The sequence below is a fragment of the Syzygium oleosum genome, unplaced genomic scaffold (assembly GCF_021117445.2).
Source record: "Syzygium oleosum isolate NSW1041296 unplaced genomic scaffold, Sole_v2.1 Sole_v2.29, whole genome shotgun sequence".
Classification (NCBI taxonomy): domain Eukaryota; kingdom Viridiplantae; phylum Streptophyta; class Magnoliopsida; order Myrtales; family Myrtaceae; genus Syzygium; species Syzygium oleosum.
The window spans coordinates 4,361,366-4,385,222 of record NW_026607513.1 but is presented as its reverse complement, the minus strand read 5'-3'; the positions used below and the strand labels follow the sequence as shown (position 1 = coordinate 4,385,222).

General features: G+C 37.0%; 1 long non-coding RNA gene and 1 pseudogene across 1 annotated transcript; both read left to right on the top strand.

The window, feature by feature from the left end:
* The window catches only part of LOC115662192 (kinesin-like protein KIN-14E), a 120,325-nt pseudogene extending 106,584 nt beyond the window's left edge, over positions 1-13,741 (top strand).
* Positions 13,742-18,068: 4,327 nt separating this feature from the next.
* On the top strand, positions 18,069-19,930 carry LOC130135228 (uncharacterized). The gene is made up of 3 exons (XR_008814677.1): positions 18,069-18,992; positions 19,141-19,215; positions 19,427-19,930. It is a non-coding gene; the product is annotated as an uncharacterized LOC130135228 (long non-coding RNA).
* The last annotated feature ends 3,927 nt before the right edge of the window (positions 19,931-23,857 follow it).

The window sequence follows — 23,857 nt, the reverse complement described above, 5'->3', positions numbered from 1 at the left end:
ACAAACACTCAATTTATGATTGCGTTAATCCAAAGTCCCACAATAGCCTATGAAGCAAGTTCCTTCACCATTGCTTGGGTCCGAAAATAAAAGTTCAGGCCAACAAATGTTTGAAAGTGTCTGAGGAACATGAGCAAAGATCTTCCAATGTTTGCTCCTTGTTCTCTTTGCAAAGGGGCATAGGGAGTTTTTATTTAACTCAATAGTCTTTCATGTTTGTGATGGATAAAAGAGTAGGGACCGAATAATATTATGTCACTGGGATTCATATATATAGTCATAATTGGGGAAATATGCAGATGTCTTTGGTTGTATTGAGAACTTATCACATGTTTTTTTTTTGTAATAATCTTTTAAGTTCCTTATGCTCCTAAACACCAATCATCAACTATTGTAATATTTTGTTTGTCATGCATTTTTTTTATTGCTTCACGTGGATCTTAGTCGGGATGATATTGTTCTTCTTAGTTCAATTCAATTTACTTGTTATCGTAACAGTTGCTTATGAAAATAGTCCAGTTTTATTTTATCTCGTAATTTTCTTAGAAATAATGTAGGATATACATATAAATGACACATTTATCTAAAAAATGTGGAAAAAAGAAGAAGAAAGGCTTGCTTTGCTATCATGAATGCACCGCTCGGATGTGAGGGTGCGCTCTTAAAATCGTACATGGTGGTGGATCAATTAAGGTGCACAAAAGCCGGTCGACACCACCCAATCATTAAACAAAAAAAAATAGAAAAAGAAAAATAATCTCCGCTCCACGGCACATTCAAGATGGCTTGGTTACGTTTTTCGTTTTCAAAGTAGAAAATTAATTTTCATCTAAAAACCGTTTAATTGATTATATACAAAAACAAATTATATTAAAAATAAAAACTAACACACAATTATTGTTTTAAAAGTAGCAATTTTTTATTATCATAATCACGAAAGTAATTCTTAGTATATCTAATTTAAAAATAACGGAGAGAAGTTTTTCACGCCAAAATAATATTCTATTTCAGAACCTATATTTTCTTCTTTTTCGCCACAATATAAATAAGAGCTATTAGTACTCAATTTTTTGTGTGCGGGATAAAACAACAAATTCAATTGTAGTTTCATATCATTACTAGTCGTAACCATCCCTCTCATATAACGTGGTAAAATTTTTAAGTGCATTTGAATTTCTGTTCACCTTTTAATAATTATAATTTGCTTATGTCTAATATCATTAATCTTATTATTTTAAATTGTGCCACTTTGGTTAGTTGTAAGGTGACATTTGTTCCGGCTACAAAACTCACGATTTGGCAATTAGACACGACAACCATTATGTATTAATGGCAATGATGTTAAACAAACCTTACTATTTGGCATAATCAAACATATAACAAAACCTTACCATTTGGCATAATCAAACATTGTTTTTAATTGAGAAACGTTTAATAAATTAAAAACAAGTTAAACGATTTTATGATTCATAGATAAAAAAAAAAATTGAATCCAAACCACACCTCATAAGTGTAATTATCACATAATAGTTTTTTTTTTGGTCCAACCTTAATTATCACATAATAGTTAAGTAACGGATAATTGGTCTTTTTCATGTGATGATGTAAGCGGGTTTGAATTCACTCTTTTTAGGTTAAATTCCTTATTTACTTTTCACCAGACAATATAACATATTAAATCTATATAATCTAATTTTTTATATAAAGAAAAAGTACTTCCTATTTTTATGGGACATCGATAAATTTTTTTTTCACAAATATCCTCATTTCACTTAGTGAATGACCCGTGCATGAAATTGATAACGTCACTAAGAATGGTCGCTTAAGTTTCATGCATCGTTTTGGTGGCGATTTCGGAGAAAAAGAATGACCCTAGTCTGAGTTAGTTATGTCAGCGAATGTTTCTTGACATTGAATAGTGGAGAAAAAGATTAACCAACTTGCTGCATTATCGGAAATGTTATGGATAAACTCGATAAAACCTGAGTGATACTAGGTGCATATATACTTCTACACGATACACGAAGCCGGCTTTCAAATTCGGTGACCACTTCTCTTACGACCAAAACTATCATACTTCATCTAAATCTAAATATAGATAAAGTAAAGAGAAAGTTATATAAAAATATAATTAAATTCTGATATCTAGGAGCGGTTATTTAATTAATCTCTTGTTTTAACGAGCATATATCCTCACCCTTAAAATTCATATTTGCGCTCTCTCCTCATAATCATCCAAATCCATTTAGAATCGAACAAGGGACCCCTATGAAGTATAAAGAACTTCCTAATTTTTAAGGAATCGGAATCTTTTTCTTCTTTTACAAATGTTCCATCCATGGACAAATACATGAATTAAAAGTTATATTTTATTTATTGCACATTGTTATATTAAAATTTCGTTCTTTTTGTTCACACAACCTTCTTGAAAAACAAAACAAATCTTAATTTATAACTCTTTTTTCATACGAACATATGAAATTAAAAGGTTTTGTTTAATTGTTGAATAGTCAAATTATAATCATACATGTGACACTGTTTACGTATGTGCTCGTTAAGGCAAATCTAAAAACCGGTAAATTGGGTGATAAGACAGGTAGTGAGTGAAAATTCAAATAAGTGAATTATATTCAACACCAATAAAAGTCTGCAAACAATATATCCAATGATATTAACATAACCTATTCTATATTTACAAGAGAACTTCATTTCAAGCATGAGATGCGTATTTAATCAAGCGATTTACTTTTTATTCACGTACGTATGGACATAGGTTGGGGCGCAAGTGGACGTGCCCCGCCACTACCTCGGCCCCCATACAAGGCGGGGTAGATATATATGTCTACTCTGGCTAGCAATGCCCCGTGAGTTCCCATTATGTATCCAAGTTGAGATCATATGGGGGGCAACCAAGTATCGATTCATGGTGAATTTTTTTTCAAAAAAATTGGCCTTGTGAATGGGATTCATAATGTCAAGTAATAAGAGTTGATAGGGTCCTGTTGATGACAATCAATCGGGACCATCATATATCTTCTAACTGCTCACAAGACTAGGACTTCTTGGTCATTTTCATGGAATGTTTGTGCCACTTCTCTCTTCCTTTCTTTTGTTTTCTTGGGTTCATGACTGTTGTAATGTCAAGATCATATGGGGGGCAACCAAGTATCGATTCATTCGTTGGGGATATTAGGATATATAATGGACCTTAACTAAACTAATGCTTAGTGAAGGCCAGCATTTTGATTAATGGACCTTCTCGGTAGTAATTAAGGTTGTCTAATTAAAAAAAGGAAGTTATATAGTGCATTTGGTAATATGATGTCAACATCCTGTATCTTTCTCTATAGAATCCGTTCATTCGCAAGTGACTAAATCCTGTTATTGGAGTTCATGGGTGTTTGGGTAAGAAAGATGAATGGCAGTGACTTAAGCAGCGGCTATGGTGGAGAAAACAAGAGGTAGAAAGAAGCAGGGTATTAGAATGTTTAAATAATAAAATACTCCTTTATTTAGCAGCTTAAACTTTGACAACAGTTGGCTAGTCTCACAAAATATTTCATGGTATCATAATAGGAGGTCATGAGGTCCTAAATGCTCTTCATATTAATGTAGTCTCTATCCACCTATCAATTTACTTTTGTGTTGGACTTTCTAATAAGGGAAAAGAAAGAATGCAGGAGAAGATAAAACCTAGAAAACCATGACTGCAAGAATTCTAACGCTAAAATCATCAAGAATCAGAAAAAACCGAAAAAAAACCGAAAACATAAATTTGACATATGACTACAAAGATTAAAAAGCACGAAAAAGAAGGAAGAGAAAGAAGAGAAAACAACGACGGGAGAAATTCAAAAATAGCCTACTCCACAAAATTGAAGAATAATATTCCAATTCAAGAAAACATAATGTAATATTAAAATAATATCATAATTTTCTTACTTTAATCATATCATTCACATTGATTCATTTTTTTCAATTTGATAAAAGGTTATCGATCCAGAGATTTACGCCAAAAAATAATGGAATAAAACATTGTTTCATGATGAGCAATGTTCTCAGTTGGGATATAAATACCAAAGGGGTGTACTTCATTTTCAGAATTTCCAAGGCGAGCATTTTGTGTATGTTTGTTCTTGGTCATTGTTTCTCCCGTTGGCTGATGTTCAATGATGGTCCAACCCGGATTGAGAAGAATTGAGATGGGCCTCTCCATTTATAAGCCCATTGGGTCTTTTTGGGGCCGACGGATGTTTAGAAAAATTTAAAAATTTTAGCTCCCAATGAGATAAGTTTGCTCAATAAATTCAATTAGCATTGACTTAAATGATTCGATTAAGTTAAAATTTCACTTAATCTAGAAAGTAAGGAAATGCTGCTAATTTTACCTCTCGACCTATCCTCAAGGTCCATTTTTAAGCAGTGCATTGATGCGACATCATATTATTGGGCTCTGAAAAGAGTTTCGCGTGATAATATTTCGTCAAGTTGACCGCATACAGGAGCGCATGTATAGTATAAAAACGGGTGAGAGGGGGTATTGTAAATCAGACTCACCATCTCTTGGAAGACCATTTTTCTTAAAAGCTTAAACCGTTAGAAAATGGGGCGGTATTTATTTTATATCTTAATGGTATTCTTGCAAGCTCCAGTCAAAATTGAAAACGTCCGGCCACTTATCCATTCACTTGGAATTTGTAGAGTGCACCAACTAAAAGACACATTTGAGTTATTCTTATATCTTTTGCATTGAAGTTGCAATGACCATCAAGGAGCTAACTAGAATACACGAAATTCTAGGACAGGCTAGTCTTTCGGTAATCAAGAAAATCTCGTTTAGAAAGATGACCATATCGTTTGATTTAAGTCACGTTCATCTTAAATTGATTTATCTAAACTATACAATGATGTAATGATTCAATATGTGTTAATGATAAATTTATCGTATGGCTTCAATCACGAATAGTGTTGATGTGAAATACATCCGGCATACATATAATTAACATATTGCAGACTCTAAATCGAACTATATCTACATAATTAAGAGGCCTCGCAGCCCTAGTAATATATATGTGAATCTTTAATGTTTAGAGTTACGTGAAAGAACAAACATGTTACCCTTCTATATGACAAGATTTTAAAAACCCCATAGAATCCATGGGAGTCATGTAGACCAAATGAGTTTTATGCCCGTGACCTATGACTTGGAGAAACTTTTTAAATTTGCATGACTAGACAACTTTCCATATTATGAGAATATTCAATTAAAGAAATAAGTTTAATGATTTATCTAGCTCGTTCTCACCATATAAAATTTGTCACGTGTTAATGCTATTCATTAGATCGATACTTGGGTGCGCCCTTATTTGATCTTGACATTACAACAGTCGATCAGTAGAGCAAGTCTTCATCTGATTGATCGTGAACCCGAGAAAGCGAAAGAAAGGAAGAGAGAAGTAGTGGAAGCATTCCATGACAATGACCAAGCAGTCCTAGTCTCATGTGGAGTTAAAGATATATGATAGCCCCGATTGCTTGCTCATCATATGCAATGACTTGGACAAAGTTGGACTTGACCATGATTCAAAATTAACTGGACATGAATTTTTAGGCTTAAACTCAATATATATTTTCAACATCAACCACAAAATCTTGATAGAGCAAAGGCTCGAGATCAAGAAATCAAAGGCTAATAGACCGTCAATTCATACAATTTTTAAATGAGTCGCTTGCAATCGATAGAAGGTCCATATATTGGAAATAGAACATGGATGATTGATATGCCCTACTAAATTCTCTTTTCTTGAGTTACATACCAATAAAAAGGTAAAACTTTTTAAAGTAAATAGAATAAGAATGAATCAATAAAGTGTTGAGTCGTTTGGTAAGAAAGTTTGCTCTTCTTGTAATCTTAGATTTAAGCCTTCTTAGGAGCACTCCAAGAATAAAATCCGTAATGCACCAGGTCAATAAGGGGGAGCAAGCCCTTATAATCGTCTAAGGAGGTGCACTAGTCAAGGTGCCGCAAAAGCTCACCGGGCACCATCTAACCGGGATGTTCAACTTAAGGTGATGATTCACTATATGACATTTCAATTTCTTTTAAAATGTTGGGTAATCCCGATTCTCAACTTAATATAACAACATAATCTTCAGCTGCAGTGGACCTCATAGGCTTTCTTCAAATACAAAGTTAGTAATTTGGATTTCTCCATTAACCAAAACAATAGTAGTCGTTTGTTAAAGGTTCTATAATCATAATGATATTCGCCTGATAAGTTAATGTCTCAATGTTAAAGTTCACTTAGTATACATATTGACAAAATTACCATCATCGGAGCAACTGCAAGTTAAAAAAGGCTTCTTCCCTCTAATAAATGACGAGAAAATGTCTTCATCAACTTTCGGATGTCGCCGAACCACGTTAGTTATTGACAAGACCAAGGACCCAACAAGCATCAGCACAAGAAAAGTTCATTTGACCCTTTCTTTTATCTATAAAACAGAATAGAATTAAATAGAAACGCTAGGGACAAATCGCTCCATTGGTCCATACAGACCCCGTCCAAGTCCCAATCCGTATCTATATAATGATCATGTTAATATTATAAAAAGTTAGAAGATTTTCCCTATCTCTCATTAAGCATATATCTAGAATATTCTGCATAATGCTTTGAAATTATGTACATATATGTCTTGATCATGAGAATTCTTAATTGATGCTAATTGATGTTGCATTATTTTATGAACTTATATAGCTATATACACTTTATGTACTCTTCATGGTGAAATATATAGTAAGGATACGATTTTCTTCCCCACATTTTTCTCTGTACCCGTCCATATTATGATTTCGTTCACTTTTAATCCGTAGCAAATTAGCAAGACAAACAAAGTTTGCCACTCACTTCAAACAATGACTTCACCCTCCAAAAGCCTCCTCTTCTTTTCACTCCTTGAGAGGAGTCCTCTCCATCATGATCCAATCCCTCTTACGTGGTGGAGAGATGTATTGGCCCATCGATCTATTAGGCTGTCATCAAGGTTATCATTAGGGCTATTTGGAAGAATGACTTACCATCTTCCCTTAAAATTCTAGGGTACTATTCTGCACTTAGTCATCTAACCCACTCACTACGTTATAAAATTGAAAATGGTCCATCTTCATGTAGACACCGTAAAGGATCCGTGAGAATAATTTATCAGAGCATTAGTAGTTTTCTGAAAATCTTAGTGACATTTGCAACATAGGTTAATAGCTTGGGGGAAAATTGTCCAAAAGTCCTAAGCCTATTGTACGGCGGTTAATCCAGTCCTAAATTTTTCAATTATGCCAATTTAATTCTAAACCTTTTGATGATTTGCCACTTTAGTCTTAAACCTTTTAACAATTTGCCAATTTAGTCATTCCAATCAATTTTGACCATAAAATCGCTAACGTGGCGGTCTAGTCAAGGCCGGCCATCCTACATAGCACAGCCAGTACTGTCGTAGACAATTTTACAATTTTTTCAAAATTTTTAAATTTTTTTCTTTTTTTCCTTTTCTCGTCTTTCCTTTTTTTTATCTTTTTTTTTCCCCTTTTCCCTCCGCTAGCCATTGCAAGGCCTCGTTGATGGACAGCAACCTCCACTGGCCTTGGGCAAGGGCTACCCTCACCTAGACAGGGTCGACCTCACTTGGGTTGGTGAGGGCAGTACTCGCCCACCCAAGTGAGGGCTACCATTGCTCCATCTAGTGAGGGTGGCCCTCACTAGCTCAGGCGTGAGCGTCTCTCGACTAAGGCCGGCAATGGCTGCCGGAGGAAACAAAAGGCAAAAAGGAAAAGGAAAGGAAAAAAAACTAAAAATTAAAAAAATTATCCACGTTAGCATCGACCGTCCCATATATGATGGCTAGCGCTGACTAGACCACCACATCAATGATTTTTGGCTAAAAATATTATTACTTTTTCTCAAGTTATTTGGTTGAGAGGGAAAGACACCAAAAATCTTAGGTTTTTAAAGCCATCTTTTGTAATCCTTAAATTTCCATAGTGGAATTTACTTCTCCTCTTCCCATGATTTCTCCTGCAAGGGTTTTCCACGTAAATCTATGTGTTTTTTCATTTTTCTTAGTTTCAATTTCATTTTAATTCTGCATTTGCCATAACATATGATTAAACAAAGCAACATATATGATTGAGTATTTGATGGCATGGCATCACAAGAAGTGATATTTGAGATACAAGCGTAAGTATTGGATGCTAGTGAAGTTGTTGAAATATTTGTAAGTAAAGAACTATGCTATTTGACCACCGCCCGCGCTGCGTTGCTTGCGCTCTCATCCCCCACGAAGGGATCGGAGTTCGAACCCCAGCGTAGTCGTTAGGGATTCTTAAGTGTGGCGCCGTGGTGGTGGGTCCTGCGCTAGCGTCACCCCAGGTTTACCCCTCTCCGTCGGCCGTGCGGGGGTTCCCGGGTCATCAAAAAAAAAAAAAAAAAAAAGAACTATGCTATTTGGTAAGATATTCGGATGCTTAACCTATTTTCCACAGTGCGGTATTTGCTTCAATTTACTGTACATGGGTATAATGTTTGCATATTTGCATACGGTCAAAATTTTTCAGGAAAGACTTTCACAATTTATGAATTTGACAACAATCCTAGTCTCCCTCCTTGAGCTACTATAGAACTTTTCCAAATATTAAAGCGGGATAGCAACAAATTCTTTTTTTACTTGTTAAATCTTGAGAACATACCATATGTTCAAGTGATGATTCACTAGTAACTCTAGTGGTCAAGTACTGCATTTAATGTCAATGCCAATATAGGCCTGAACATGGTAGAGTGGATCTTCTATTTCCAAAGAACGCCAAGTGCTTGAAATTGGAAATAAAGAAAGACTCAAAGGCAAGTACAAAATATTTGGATTTGGTTGGCTAACTTGGTTATCTTCCGGGACACCAATGAAGAAAGTTTAAGATCTCATGTAATACTTCCTATAGTAATCGAAAGTACCAACTTACAAACTCAATCTGTTGCACGAGAAGACATATCACAATGATTATCATTTTTGTTTGGAGTTTACTTGTGCACTGTCATGTCCATTTTCCAAAAACTTTCCTTTGTCTTTTGGTTCTAAGTTTGGGTTTTAATTATTATTCTTATCCTTATGTCCATTTGTTATCTCCTTTCAATATGATTCTAATTTCTTTTTGTCCTTTCATGGATTTGATCTTCTTGAAGCTGAAGTAATACTTTAACGTATAAATATGATTTGTCAAAATTTTTCCCAATTAGATGAACTGAAAACATTGAGTCACGGGCATTCACTAAGTGCAAATATGAGTCAATAGGATGTCAAACGAAAAACTTATGCTTGATTAAAGTTTGGCCAAATTTGTATAATGAAAATGATTTTTCAAAAATTTTCCCAATTTGATGAATTGAAAATGTCAGGTCACGGTCTTCCGTAGATGCAAAAATTGATTCGATGGGATGTTGGACAGAAAAGTTATGCTTGCTCAAAGTTTGGTTAAATTCGTGGCAAATTTTTTTAATTTTTTTAAAATTTGATGAATTGAAAACAACGACGGGCTTCCGTAAGTGAAAACATCCACTTAATGGAACATGGGATGGAAAGCTTATGCCCAATTACAATTTTTCAAAAATTTGATGAATTGAAAACATCGAGTCATGGGCTTTTCGTAGGTGGAAAAATCGAGTCAATGGAATGCCTTAAATATTACAACTTGTTAAATCTTGAGAATATGTCATATGTTCAAGTGATGATTCACTAGTGACTCTAATGCTCAAGTACTCCATTTGATGTCAATGCCAATTTATAGGCCTAGTAGAGTTGTATCAAGATTTGGACGTCGACTTCTACTTCCAAAGAATGCCGAGCGCTTGAAATTGGGCATAAAGAAAGACTCAAAGACAATTAAAAAATATATGGATTTGGTTGGTTAATTTGATTATCCTTTGATGGAGTTAGAGGCAATATTGGTACTTTTAATTTTCAGGGCATCTTATCCGTTGAAAATGGTTGAGCTAAGATTAAACATAGGAGATGTCACCTCATCAGCAAATTCTCTCTCTAATCTAGATATTCTCTACTCCAACATTGCCTTTTCATTTACCTCTATCTTCATCTCTTCTGCTTCATGTGCCTCCTCACCAAGTGCATTTAGCTCTTCTTGAAATTTTTATACAACCTAGTTATAATATTCACCAATTTCCATAACAATTCATATATAATAACTAGCGGTAGGATCTCTGTTCATAATCAATGTAATCTATCACCATACCTAATTATTTGCTAAGGATAAATCTTTCTTTGCAGAACTCTCTAATGCTTGACTGGATAACTTGGTCAATTTTGCTTTCAAGCTCCTCTTCTCTAATGTAGTACTCTCTAAGTCGAGGAAAATCGAGAGGACATTAGAACCAACAAGATGAGTAGCTCCAAAAGCTAAAAGGATAAGTAAGAAGTTCAAGTGCACTCTGGTAATTGCAATTTGTTGAGGGACAAAACGTTCCAAAAGGGAAGTCCAATCACTGAGATAATTGAAGTCCCAAGTGAAGACTCGTCAAGTGGGTAAAAAACTCAAGACACAGAAAATCCATTTAAAACTCCACTTAGCTCACTGATCATGAAATACGCAGATCAACTAGAAAATGAAATGTTAGCAATACCTACGTATATTATATGCAGTAGGGCTTTAGTGAGAAAGGATATGGAAAAATTATTACTCACGTGCATGATTCAGGGTTACCAACAAATCCAATCTCAACCAAAATTTGCAATGTAGAAAGCTGTGTAGCATCATCCCTTCCAACAGGATAATTGCCCAAAATATAATCATGCTGCAACTGTTATGAAGTAGCAAAGACTTACCAGAAAAAGAGATGCAACCTTACCATCGTCAAATAGAAACTAACACTAGCTCCAAAAGCTAAAAGGTAGTATAATGGTTGGATACATACTTGAACATAGGACAATTGCACAAACATGGCATCTGTTATGCCTTCATCAACCTCCCGAAAAATCTTCTTTTTAAATGTCAATTTGCAAGGCGAAATATCTCCTCTACTCTGAACCTTGGCAGCATTAAATTCGGCTAGAATGTCTCCAATGTATTTGTTGTCATCTAACTCAATATATTCCTCTAAATAACCAAAAATAAACATCAAATAACTACTTTAACTAATCATGCTTGATAAGCAACAGCTGACCAGAGTACGCATCATTGCCTAGATATGGAGATTTAAAACCAATAACTACTTTGCGGCACTCAAAAAGACTAAAGCTAGATCATGGTGATAATTTGATAATTCCTGCAAGTTCCTGAAGCAGTTACAAAATTGGCTCATTACCGTGCTCACAAGCTCAGATGAGGAAAAAGATGGGTAAGTACAGAAAATAAAATTCACTTACATTAGCAACACCCAAGATTAACTTAAATTTACAGTGAGAAAATGAGAATATGGCTAAAGATGGCAATCAGATCAAGGTTTGCATCCATACCATAACAATAATCTTCTGAGCTATTTGTAGAAAAATAGACCAATTAGCGGCATTCTAACATTTTAGTGCTTAAAAATAATTTTCATGTTGATTTCTATGGCATCAATTTTCATGTTGATTTCCAAATTAACCATGTGATTATCACAGAACCATTCAGCGCTCTCAACATTGATGGTTGTTTACTTTGATGAATAAGCGATGCAGTGCTACCTAGTATCTAACTTTTGAAAAACGTTATTCAAGGCTCCCAAAAGAGGATCTTGTCATGCATAATAACTGGTAATTATATAGCCATTTTCTTACATAGTAGAGAGAAGAATTACCTATAGACACCAAGGAAATGCCAATAACAACCATGTTTGAATTTCATACAAGAGAACACTAATAACAAGTTCATTTCAATGATGTTTCCCCCTGTCATCAAATTATCTCTTTATATTTCTATACGACATTCAACTTACTTAGAAATTCATAAGGTTCAAAAGTACCTCTACTGCATCAGCCACTGTTGTTGCCATATCATATATAATCTCTTTAGAAGTTTCGTCCAAGAAGAATACTATGGTAGTCAGCTTCTTGTTATGGCTTCTTCTAACTCCAGAAAAAGCTTCCTTTTGAATGTCAATTTGCAGTGTAAAATTTCTCCTTTACTCCTATCCTTCGCTGCCTTAAATTCAGCTAGAAGGTCTCCAATATATTTGTTGTCATCTAACCCGATATATTCCTCTAAATAACCAAAAATATTATTTTTCAAAAAAATTCCCAATTTGATGAATTGAAAATAACGGGTCACAGTTTTCCGTAGATGCAAAAATCGAGTCAATGAGATATTGGACGGAAAAGTTATGACTGTTGGCCAAAGACTTGATTGCTTCAACTTCTCTTGTGGCTCTTGGTTTGTTGTTTTGCCTTTCTTAACTATCTAACAATATCCTGACAAAAAAAAAACCATCTAACAATATGCATGTTTAGGTATGCATGAAGAGCTTGGTCAATTGTAAATGATCCACGCAAGAACGTCTCATCAAAAGAGGTTGTCCTGATGAGACCAGCTCTTTGTTTTGACGGGCTATCTTTATTTCTTCTTTGCTGCTCGTTTGTGCATTATGGTGTTGCACAACATACTCAAGAAAAGCAACCTATGAATCACTTCAGAGGTATTCTTAAAATCAAATTTAAAATTACACATGGTGGGAGAAACTTGAAATTAAAGAAAGAATGGACAAAACATCACCGGTCACATGTCCCTCGCTAGTGGCTGGTCAACGGCCACGACTGAAGAAGAAGGGAAAAAAACAAGAAAAGGAAAAAAGAAAAAGAAAAAGAAAATTAATTTTTTGGTCAGAAAAAGAAAATTAATTAAAAATTCCATTTTTTCTAAAAAATAAAATAAAAGATAAAATAAAAATCATTAAAAGAAGTGCACAAAAGAAAATCAAATCGGATTTTCCATACCAAACGACGAAAAATATTTTCAAATTTATTTTTAAGTTTTGGCCAAACACCGAAAAATATTGTCATTTTCTTGAAAAATAACTTCCTATAAAAAAAATTTCTAAAAATGTCACATTTTCAGTGAAACAATTGAAAATAAATTTTTAAAAAAATATATTTTACTAAATTTGTATTGCATGGAAGTGTTTTAGCAATATAAATTTTTTTAAATCATAAAAATCAAGTTTTCCTAGATTTGGTTAAATATAGAAGTGTTTTATCAATATAGGTCGAGGTATTGGTTGAGTATGGATCAGGTATGGGTCAAGAAATTTGCATTATAAATAAATGGGTCATAAATGGATTAATGGGTCAATTTAGGTCGAACCATTCCTGACCCAACCCACCCTATAACAGGTATGCTTATATGTATGTCATGTCCACTTCCTATCTCCCACATCAATAAGTATAAGTTTCTTTGAGACCAATTCAAATAATGCTAATTTACTTCTTATTGGACATTAAATGGTGCCCCTTGTTGAAGGCTAGTTTGCAGTCTAACAGGTAATTTATTAGACCAATATAAGTATGATTAACAAAAAAAATGAACATGAAAGTGACTTGACAGCATCTATTTTACGAGGGTCAATAAAAGTAAGGAACCATTTTGGGCTACTTATAAATGTAGAAATTTATAGTGCAACTAATAAGGTTCAGAATAATTTTCACGTGCAAGCGTAATTATGACACCTTAATAACGGATGACATTCCAGGCTATGCTACCAAAGAGACGTGATATTTATTGATGCAGGCTATGCTACATCATAGTTCTCCAGCAAAATCCGTCGCGCTTGAATAATGCATCTAAATGAGAAAGAAAAAATGGAGAAATAGTGATCAAGATTCAAGATCAATGGCAAATGGCCTTGAGGCCTGAGGTGGGGAAGAAGAAGCATTCTTCATTTTTTGGCCCAAGGAAGAACAAGTATTCTAACACGTACTGTTTGCAAGAAAACGACAAAAGCAAATGGCCCACGAGTCTGACCAAAAAAGTGGCCCACAAGGCCCACAATAATATGAATGCGCTCCCCCATACCATACATGAGAAGGCGTATCATTTGATACTTATATCACATATCATCGACCAAACATATAAACTATCATCAAACACGCTACATTCTCTCGTTCTCAAGTTGCTTGCGTTTAACATTGCCGAATGGGTGCATCGTTGTTTGTCCAATATGCACTAAACAAGAAATGTTTATCAAAAGTGATATTGTATCAGTATGTCACGTGATATAATTGTTCAACAACGAATTTATTTTCTCCATAATATTGAGTTCATAGCTATCAATTTAGAGGTAGTTGGTCCAAAACCATCAATCCAAAGTGGTCCCATCACTCGCTCACTATCATGTAAGTTGCAAGTACAGTAGTAAACCCCGCCTCTGAACAACATTATCTAGAGTTCCTTAGTTGATGACTTTCGAGTGTTGGATCCTCCCATAGTACGTACCGTCATGCTATCTACGATACACTTTGGATGGGGGATTCAAAGGTCCATGAGCATCGAGATATTGCTGGTAATTGCATCGTTTTTCAAAGACATAAGTACACATCACAAGAAAAAACCCAAAAACAAAAAAAAGAAAGAAAGGGAAATCAGGAAATGGAAAAACTGGTAGATGGCTAGCAGATTAGCAGAAAAGTAAGCGAGCAGTTCCCTTTGGCACAACAAAGTGAGAGGGTAAGTGGTAAAATTTACGTCATTCTCCCTGAGAATCTTCATACCAGCATGCCTGTCAAAACAAACCAGCTAATTTTCAACCCCTCTCACAATCATCAATCGTAACAAATAGTTATTGATTAAGCGGGCAAATCCTATTTGCCCGAGGAAACTTTTGCACACCTCCGTTACCTCCTGCGACACTTAGGCATTTGGAAAACAACAAAGAATTACCGTCCAAGCGTCAAAAGAATAGCTCGAGTATTGGCTGTAGTGATAGAGTTCATATCGAACCATCAACAACCCAGGGTGTATGAATTCACTGGCAACATATTCATTGAATCCTGATTTCTCATCGGGAAAATATGTTTTGGCTTGTTTTTTGGTCCTTTTTTTACGGCTAAGTTCTGGCTGATGTTTTTACGCCAGAGAAAACTTGCGTTGCCATAGGATTGAATCTTGGTTGCCCCTCCATCAAGTTAGAAGTCCCGTTCAAACTTGCGTTAACATAGGATTGAACCTGGGAAGTCACAAACCCGATTTGAGAACATACTTATGGAGGAGAAAAAGCAAAGCAGAGCGAGGTTCGAACCAGAGAAACTCGCGAAAAGGAAGGAGGGCTCTCGGTTTTGCTCTAGACACTGTCGTCCCCGCCCTGTTTTGGGAGTGGTCGTTCTTTGTCGTTGTTGGCAAGTCTATATTTCTCTCGTCCTCGCTCTTGGAGATGGAACAAGATTCGGAGGTCAATGTTTCGTGGCCTTTGATGGTGAGATAAGAGCGATTTGTGGATGATTCCGGTTCTGGGACTTTTTCCGACGGCGGTTCGGGTTTCTTGTGTGATTTGGGCTCGTTGGTTGTGGTGAGTTTGTTGTCGTTTTTCCACATAGGGGAAGACCAATGCAAGGATCCCTATTCCGGCTCCGACATTTTGAACACAGGATGATCTGATCCTTGGTCCATTGCTGAAAAGACCGATGCCAAGATGAAGAAACAATCAGACTGTAAGATCTACAGCTTGGCACTCCACGGTAGAGAACGTCCGATCAATCGTAGTACCCGTTGTTCAACCATGCTCATAATGTTTCTCGATATTTTTTCCCGTGTACTGCCCAACCTCTATGCAATAACATGGACACAGAACCCCGATTTAAGAATGCGAGTTTTCTATCAATATGAAAAATAAAAAGACAGACGCTTTCAAAATTACCAGCAGAGGTAGAGAAACTGAAGGGAAGCTATTTTGGGTTTCCTTTCATTTTCAGTCCTCTCCACTTTTAGGCTCTACTTATTTCTCTACTTATATAGCTCACTTAACTTAGCCGGACTTCACCACTTCGTTATAACTTCACTACTATGCCTTGAACGCAGAAGAGTGCGTGCCTTTGTCGGTGTGAGAGTGACCATTTGCTTATCTTTGGGTTCTTGATACACATCCACACTTCCTCCGAAATAGGGAACTCTTAGTGATGTTTGTTTATACGGAGGGCTGATTAAAGAAAATTTATAGTTTTTAATGTATGGATTGCCATCGTGTAATAATGCACCATCAATGGCGGTATCGAATTACTCCGAACAAAATATGTTTGACGTATGTTTGATCACGTTACAAATTTCATGATATGTATATCAGGTCGTTTCTCAAACCCTGTGGAGAGGCCGTTGCACATGCATGCACGTGAAATGTCGTAGTCAACATGTGAGGTTCTTTATTGTCAAAATAGAGAGGAAGGCTATGTTTTTGTTCTCTTTTCCTCTTTTGCTCCACTTAATGGAAGAGACTCGGTCCCATTTGTGGTCATCATCAACATGCTGTTCGGGGACCACCCAAAGTCATGAATTAAATCAATAGAAATAAGTTATTCGCTAATGACAATACTGCTGCACGCATTGCGATAATTTTTCATCTGCTACAGATAATGACTCCGCGTCCTCATGCTCAAACCTTTCTCTTTTAGTATTCCATTTTTAGGGCCTAAAATGGCAGATAAGTTTCTTTATGGACATAACACAAACGTTAGATGTTCTTAAATGCAGTTCAGCTTACGGTTAAAAAAGAAAAACAAGGAGATATAGTTGAGCTGTCTGGTCGAGTTCCTATATGAAGTAGCTGGAAGATAAGGCGGGTCGCATGCCACTTATTACAGAACCTCGAGAGTGATGAAGGCCAACATGTCTTTCAATAAGGCTTGGGTCTGGCAACACCGACCACCACCCCCTTGATGATTAAAGAATCTCAGCTTATTTAGAAAAGACTCTAGTAAGAAAAAAGGCAAAATAAACTAAAAAAAAAACATAAAATAAAGAGATGGTGAGCTAGGGTTCTTCCCAGTCTTTTTGAGGCTTGTGACTAGGGATAGAATATCCTATGACGAAACCGTAGCGGCACTCATCGTTCCATGTTATTTTGTATCATTGTTAGAGTATTTAACGTGATCGTAACATAATTTTATTAAGAATAATTGAAATTGTGTCAAATCTCAATAATTTGAATTTAACTATATCATGCCACAATGTATCGAACTCAAAGTTTTTCTCAATGAATTCATGTTATATTTGAATCTTGTGCTCTCGTGTATTTTAGAAATTATCATTCTTATTCGCGATTCTCTATCTCTCTCCTTATAGCTTTTTTTAGGGTTTTTCTCAGTTTTTTTTTTCTTTCTAGGATTTAATTGCAATTTCAATCATTCTACCATTTCATTTGCAATATCATTCACCTCAAAGAATACCCCAGTGTCTATTACTATGGTAACATTTCCAGAAGAGAAAAATTAATAACATAAAGACTGGTAAAATGATGCACTTCTAAAGTGAACGATTTGTCCAATGACCCTTTCCCATGCATTTTGCAGTGCCCCAGAAACGAAGAAAGAATCTCCCCATGCACTCTCTCTCTCTCTCTCTCTCTCTCTCCCCACAGCTCTTCCGTATCGTCAGCCAACAAAAAGATTGAAGAGAAAGTAGGAAAAGAATGGTAATGTTACTACTTGTTTCTGTACTTAGGAACTGCAGTCCCGATCCCGAGGGCAGTGATAGCGACTTCTTCTTGCTCGAAAGAAGTAAAAGCAGTTCAGCTTTATCTTGGGCCATGAGAAGTCCTTGACGATTTGCTTTTCCTCATTCCTTTTTTTAAAAAATGACATTAATTATTTCATGCTTCTCTGAAAAGAATCCCTCAAACGTGAATTTTGAAACTTTCATAGTGATGGAAATAGTCGAATCTACTATTGTCAATGCTTACCTGTTACCTATATATAGGAGTAAGCACGATTCCAGGATAGAACCGGAAATCGAAGAACCAAACCGGCGGATCCGGCTCGATTCCCGGTTCCAGGGTGGGAGGTTCCGGTTCCCGGTTCCTATAGGAACCGGAATCGGAAGCCACTAAGAACCCTAACTTTCTTTTTCTTCCCAAATTTCCCCTCGCTTGGTCGCTCCTCCATCACACTCTCTCTCCCACTCTCGATACCCACGACTTGACAATACCCTATCGCCTCTCCTCACATTGCTTACCACAGTGGAGAAGAGAGGAGACACTGTCGATGGCGCCATCATCATCTTCGTCTCTTTGCCTTCCATCGCCTTCTCTCTCGGTCCAACCCCGAAATCGCCGTTCCTTTCGCTCGCCCCCTACTTCGCGGTTCCCCAGATGCGGACCGTCCGTACGTCCTCACCGCCTCTCTTCTTCTTCTTCTTCTTCCGAGCTTTCGAGGACGGTGAGGCTCAGATGCACTTCGCAAAGGGAGCGAACTCGAACTCGAAGTCGAGCAGCTGTTCTCGAATCTCAACCGGGCCACTCTCAAGCGGGAACCTGGTACGGTATCCTCCGACCTCGCGCGACTCGCGCGTTTCTTAGCGGCTGTGTTTTCCGATGTTGCTTTTTACTAGTGTGACGGCGTTAGTGTTCTTGTTTTGTTGTTTTCAGGAAGTTTGTCCAGTGCGGTTTTTCTAGTGGCAGGCACTATGGTAAGGATTCGATTACCGATTTGTGTGCGATTTCTGCAGGGACTGGCCTAAGTTAGCGTCGCGTTGCGTGCAGAGTGAATTTCATACATAGGTTATGTTCAATTTTGTCTGGATCACAGACTCTCTGATATTCTGATCTCTTACTGCCCAGTGCAAATTCTGGGCATGACAAATTGCTTGTTAAGTCTGGTTGTATTTGTCGAGAAATTCTAGTGGCTCATTTTTGCTGTGATGTTCGCTTTAATGATTCGAAGTTTGATACGTAGCAGCTGGGATTCTCACCATACCTGCCGTGACACGAGAATCTGGATTCATAGCTTCCGCAATTACCAGTGTTTTTTGTTGGATCTTCATGGTAATAATTTGTGTGATACTTTGTAAACATATTCACCTTGTGAATTTTTCTTTTTCTTCTTTTATGAACCATTGTCAATTCATCATTGACAACAAGCTAGTCAAATTATCACTCACGGCTGCAATTCTTGGGTGTTGAAACATTGCAGGTTGCAACAGGGTTGCTCATTGCTGAAGTCAATGTGAACACAAAGTGTGAACTGGGTTCTGGTGGTGTATTGCTGGTAATCCGCTCTCAAGTAACCACTTGCACATCCAAAAAAGCTTTTATTTGACGCAATTTCTTGTGATTATCCCAAACCCAACTAGAAGTTTGAACTTGGATCGTTCTATGACATTTAATGTCAACATACTTTATTGCAACATTCAGAGCATTGATCTGCTTTATTTACTTTTATACAAATTATAATTAACTTTATGCGAAAAAACTTTCAGGTATCAATGGCCATGAGAACTATAGGGAAGTTTGGAGTGCAAGTCGCTTGGTAAAGAATTTCTTTGGCTACTCTTTCGGTGAGAGTGCTGTCTTATTATGATTTCACCTTGAGTTATGTATTAGCAAGTGAAGTCAATGTGTTTAAGATGATCTTGGTATACAAAGTGTTTGATACTAACATAAAATCCGCCCGCCATTGTTAGTTGTCTCTATATTAATAAAACAGTACCACAACAAAATGGTTATGGGCCAGGAAGGATTTCTTTTATTGGTCTTTGTAAACGTTTTATGTATGTGGCACTATTCATGTTTTTGTAATGAGCTCAGATAGGGGATTATCTATTGGGCCATCACACCATTACATTCTGTTGTTTTAGGAGGTTTATTTCTAATAATGCTACTATTGTTTTTAAAACGTTATCATCACTAGTTTGTAAACTCGACTGGGTACAAACTCTGAAATTAAGAGGGCATCAAGTGATGATAGACCATGTGATTTTAGCATTCTTAGAAACATGTTTTTAAATGCATTCGGTCATCCTCCGATTGACCTTAATTTTTATGAAAATCTAATGTGCTTTTGCCACATCCGCCTAATCAACGAGATGCATAAAAACGAATAATTGGCATTGAGTTTTATATGGTAATTGGACCATGGCAATCATTTAGATATCATCATGGTGAATTTATATATATTGCACGAAATTAAATGAGCAAATATGTCCAATATCCAAACCGGGGGCTGGAAAGGCGGTGGTTTATCCTGTGGCGGATGCCAGAATGGGAGGGTTAATGAATCGCCCATTTTAGAGATAATGGGCTGATCTTCCTCAAAATTTCACATTCGATGGGAAAATTTGGCACCCGGACGAAAGTGCAAGGAACACATTATCATCATCGCGTGATTACCAAAATACCCTCCTACGACGAATGAGATGATCATTTAAGGCGGGCATGATCGGTACTGGAGAGTTTCAATGGCCCAAACAGAATTAATCATAATAAAGGGGGGGTGATGAATGATCATATTCCCTGGATCCAAGAGTAATAAAAAGGCCAAGTAAAAAATCCTAGACCGGGTTGATTGAGACCTCCTTTTCGTCCTTATGTTATGGCGTAATGTATTAATGTGGGGGCATGCCAATCAATACGGCGATTAAGAAGTAATCCTCGGTGAAGCTTGGATGGGAGGGACAAGTTCTAGGAAAGAAGGATATGAAAGCAGATAAACTCGGACCCGATCTAAAGGAATCTTAACAAAGGTAATGCTTTGTTAAGCCTAATCCACGTCCGTGTCCGTGTCCGTGTCCGTGTCCATACCCGATGATCCACCGTGGCGCGAGTTGTCCAGCCCAGGTCAACGCCCACTCGCGACCTTAGCGCGTCCCCATCAAGAAGAGCCTGCTAGTCCTAAATACGCCGGCTTTTTTCACGGCAAAAGATAATCAAATAATAGCAACAAAAAAAAAAGGGAAAAATACAGGGCGCTACCTGTTTCGCGTAGTGGGAAATAAAAGAAAAGTGCAGCTCAAAAAATAAAAGTAAAAAAAGGGGAGAAATTCCGGAAGAGAGTGGACTGCAAGAGCTGTCTCTCGCCGGACACAGAGGAACTTCACCACTGCATTGTCGACTCTGGTCCCGGTACAACTTCGCTCACGCATGTGAGAAAAGTAAACAAATATGCTGCTTTTGAATGAGTGTCCTTTTCTTTTCAGAGAAAAGTAGTACATTTTATCTCTACCAAGTCAACAACTTTCTTTGGGCAAGCAAACGTGCTCTGCTGATAATTCTGCAGGTGGTTATGAAACAAATTTTATAAGCTGTAATCTCCCTGCAAATGCAACTGTTTGGCTGTTAATACGGATTAAAATCTTCTCAAGCACTGACAACATATCTCTCTGCATTTTCCTAAGAATGAAGGCTTTTTTTCAAGTATCTCACTGATAAGTTCGCCCATTTGAAACCTGTGAGCTCAATAAGATTTACTCATTTAAATATAGGACAACGTGGCACTATAAACTTCAGTATACTTCCAACTTGGCTTGAGTCAGGAGATACCATAGAATCAAGTAAATATGCAGTTTTCTCCTTTTTGGACGGAATATCTCCTTTTCCAAGGATCATGATGTCATCTGTGAAGCATAAGTTGGTAAGGTTTATTCTCTAACGACGAGGATGAAAATTCGTCTTCCCTTGTGATGCTCACATTTTGAGAAGCTTAATAAGTTCCTCAATAACCTAACCAGACAAGTGTGGAGAAAGTGGGCCGCCTTATCGAATTCCTTCCTTCCCTTGAAAGAACCCCTTTAAATCCTCCATTAATAGAAATTGAAAAAAGAGGAGCAGTAATGCGACATTTGAACCAGTTAGTGAATTGGATTGGAACATCAATAGGCTCAAGAATATTTAGAATGAATTCCCATTTAACTGAATGAAACCCCTTCATTATATCTGCATTTATATGAGATATTGGAGACAACTGTGATAATTACTTGCAAGTCATGTGCAATCACCAGATTATCCTCAAATTTCCTCCCCTCAATGACTGCATTTTGATTTGAGCTAACAAGATAGTGAAAAATCCGCTCTAATCTCGAAACAAGAATCTTAGTGATGCATTTATCTATAACTTTGCAGCAAGGAATGGGTCTGAACTCTATCGTTCTTACATAATATTCCACTTTAGAAACTAGTGTTATAGCTGTTGCATTCACAAATTCATCATTTGCATGTGTGAGCTGATAAAATCAGTTTTCCTTTCTTCTGATTCACTTTCGAGGAGAAAAGACAGTTCAAGATTTAAAAAAGACAAGGAGCAAGTGACATGGAAAGATAAGTTCATTGATTCTCCTATAATGCATTCTGTAACTCATAAACTTCCTTTTCCTCCTAATAAGCATACAATTGCATTCTTTAAGTTTCTACCCCAACATTGTAGTTGATACATAAAAGTTTATATATTGAACGTGCTAAACGAGTAGTATCCTAAATTAGATACGATAATACAAAATGGCAAACCTAGTTATCGACAAGGTGTCGTGGTGGATTTTTGTGCCTTTTGGAATTCAGACTTGCTTATTAAAGAAATCTCTCACGTGAGAAACCCATTATGTTCATAATCTTCCCACCGCTGGAAGGTACACACTCTCTCTCTCTCTCCGCAGAAACCCAGCTCTGCCTCTTCTAGCTCACCAGTTGGCCGTCGAAACCAAGGCGAGTGTCATTCCCCTCTCTGTGTGTGCTTCTCAAATTGCGACGAGCGGTGCTTTCTAGTGTTTGCATGTTGCACTGCTCTGTATTTGTTGAAGTACGATGTGTATTCATGCCTTATGAGATTTATGTGTTGACGCTGCTATCTTGTCGTGGTGGCTCATTGCTTGTGGTCGTTGTCATTGTCGCTGTTGTTTGTAGTCGTTTCGAATGGAGAGTTCGCCCGCGGGAGCATCTGATTTACAAAACACCCCGGGAGCTCTAGTGCTGGATGATTTTGTTCAGGAGCGTGATGATTTCCCCCGTGAATGTCGTTTGCTTCTGGAGGAACTTCACCGCTGCATTGTCGACTCTGGTCCCGGTACAACTTCCCTCACGCATGTGAGACGCTCTTCCTGTTCATTACCTTTCGCTTCTAAGCCGGATAGAGTCGAAAACTCTTTAGTGCCTTCGCTTTGCATTGTTGATTACTTTGTTAGACCCCAGGACATGGTCGGTATATGCTGCAGTAATGAGAGTGCAGTTTGTGGCGTACTCTTTTTCCTGTTGGACTATAGTCATGGTATGCCTAATGACCTTATGATTGAGCATTTAGGACCTTTTAGCGTCTTTCATAGGCGCCATTTAATTACTTTGGAGACTCCAGGATACCACTGTTAGTTAATCTGATCCACATTTTGCAGTAGCAATCTAGTAGATGTATAAGTTTATTTACTATGATCTGCGTAGCCGTAGTCTAGGATTGGCTGCTGATATATTTACTGATATTTAGTATTTTGTATACAGGCGTATTTTGGGCAAGTTTCACCCCCCAGAAAGAACGCCAATGCTAAATGAGGAAGTTCCTCATTCACTTTTGTTTCTATAGGAGAAAGAACCTTCTTCTTACTTGTTCAATGTTTGTGAGAATTGTTTATTCATGTGCTGCTCTGGCTAGAGTTTCTTTTAATGTGATATTCACATTGGTAGATTCTGATTTTCTTGATTTAGTAATAAGCTGAGTTATTGCATTTGTGCAGTAATTCTTTATACTAGATCAGATTAATGGCCAAACTCATCCGAGATCCTTGAAGTTTAAGAAGAACACCCGTGGAAAAGCCAAGGTATGTTCATACTTACAATGGCTGGAGATTTTGACCTCTGTTATCAGTAACTTGTTTAATGTTTATTTTGTGGTAGTTGGAGTGGGACAATGATCAATGCCAGTGTGCATCACGGGT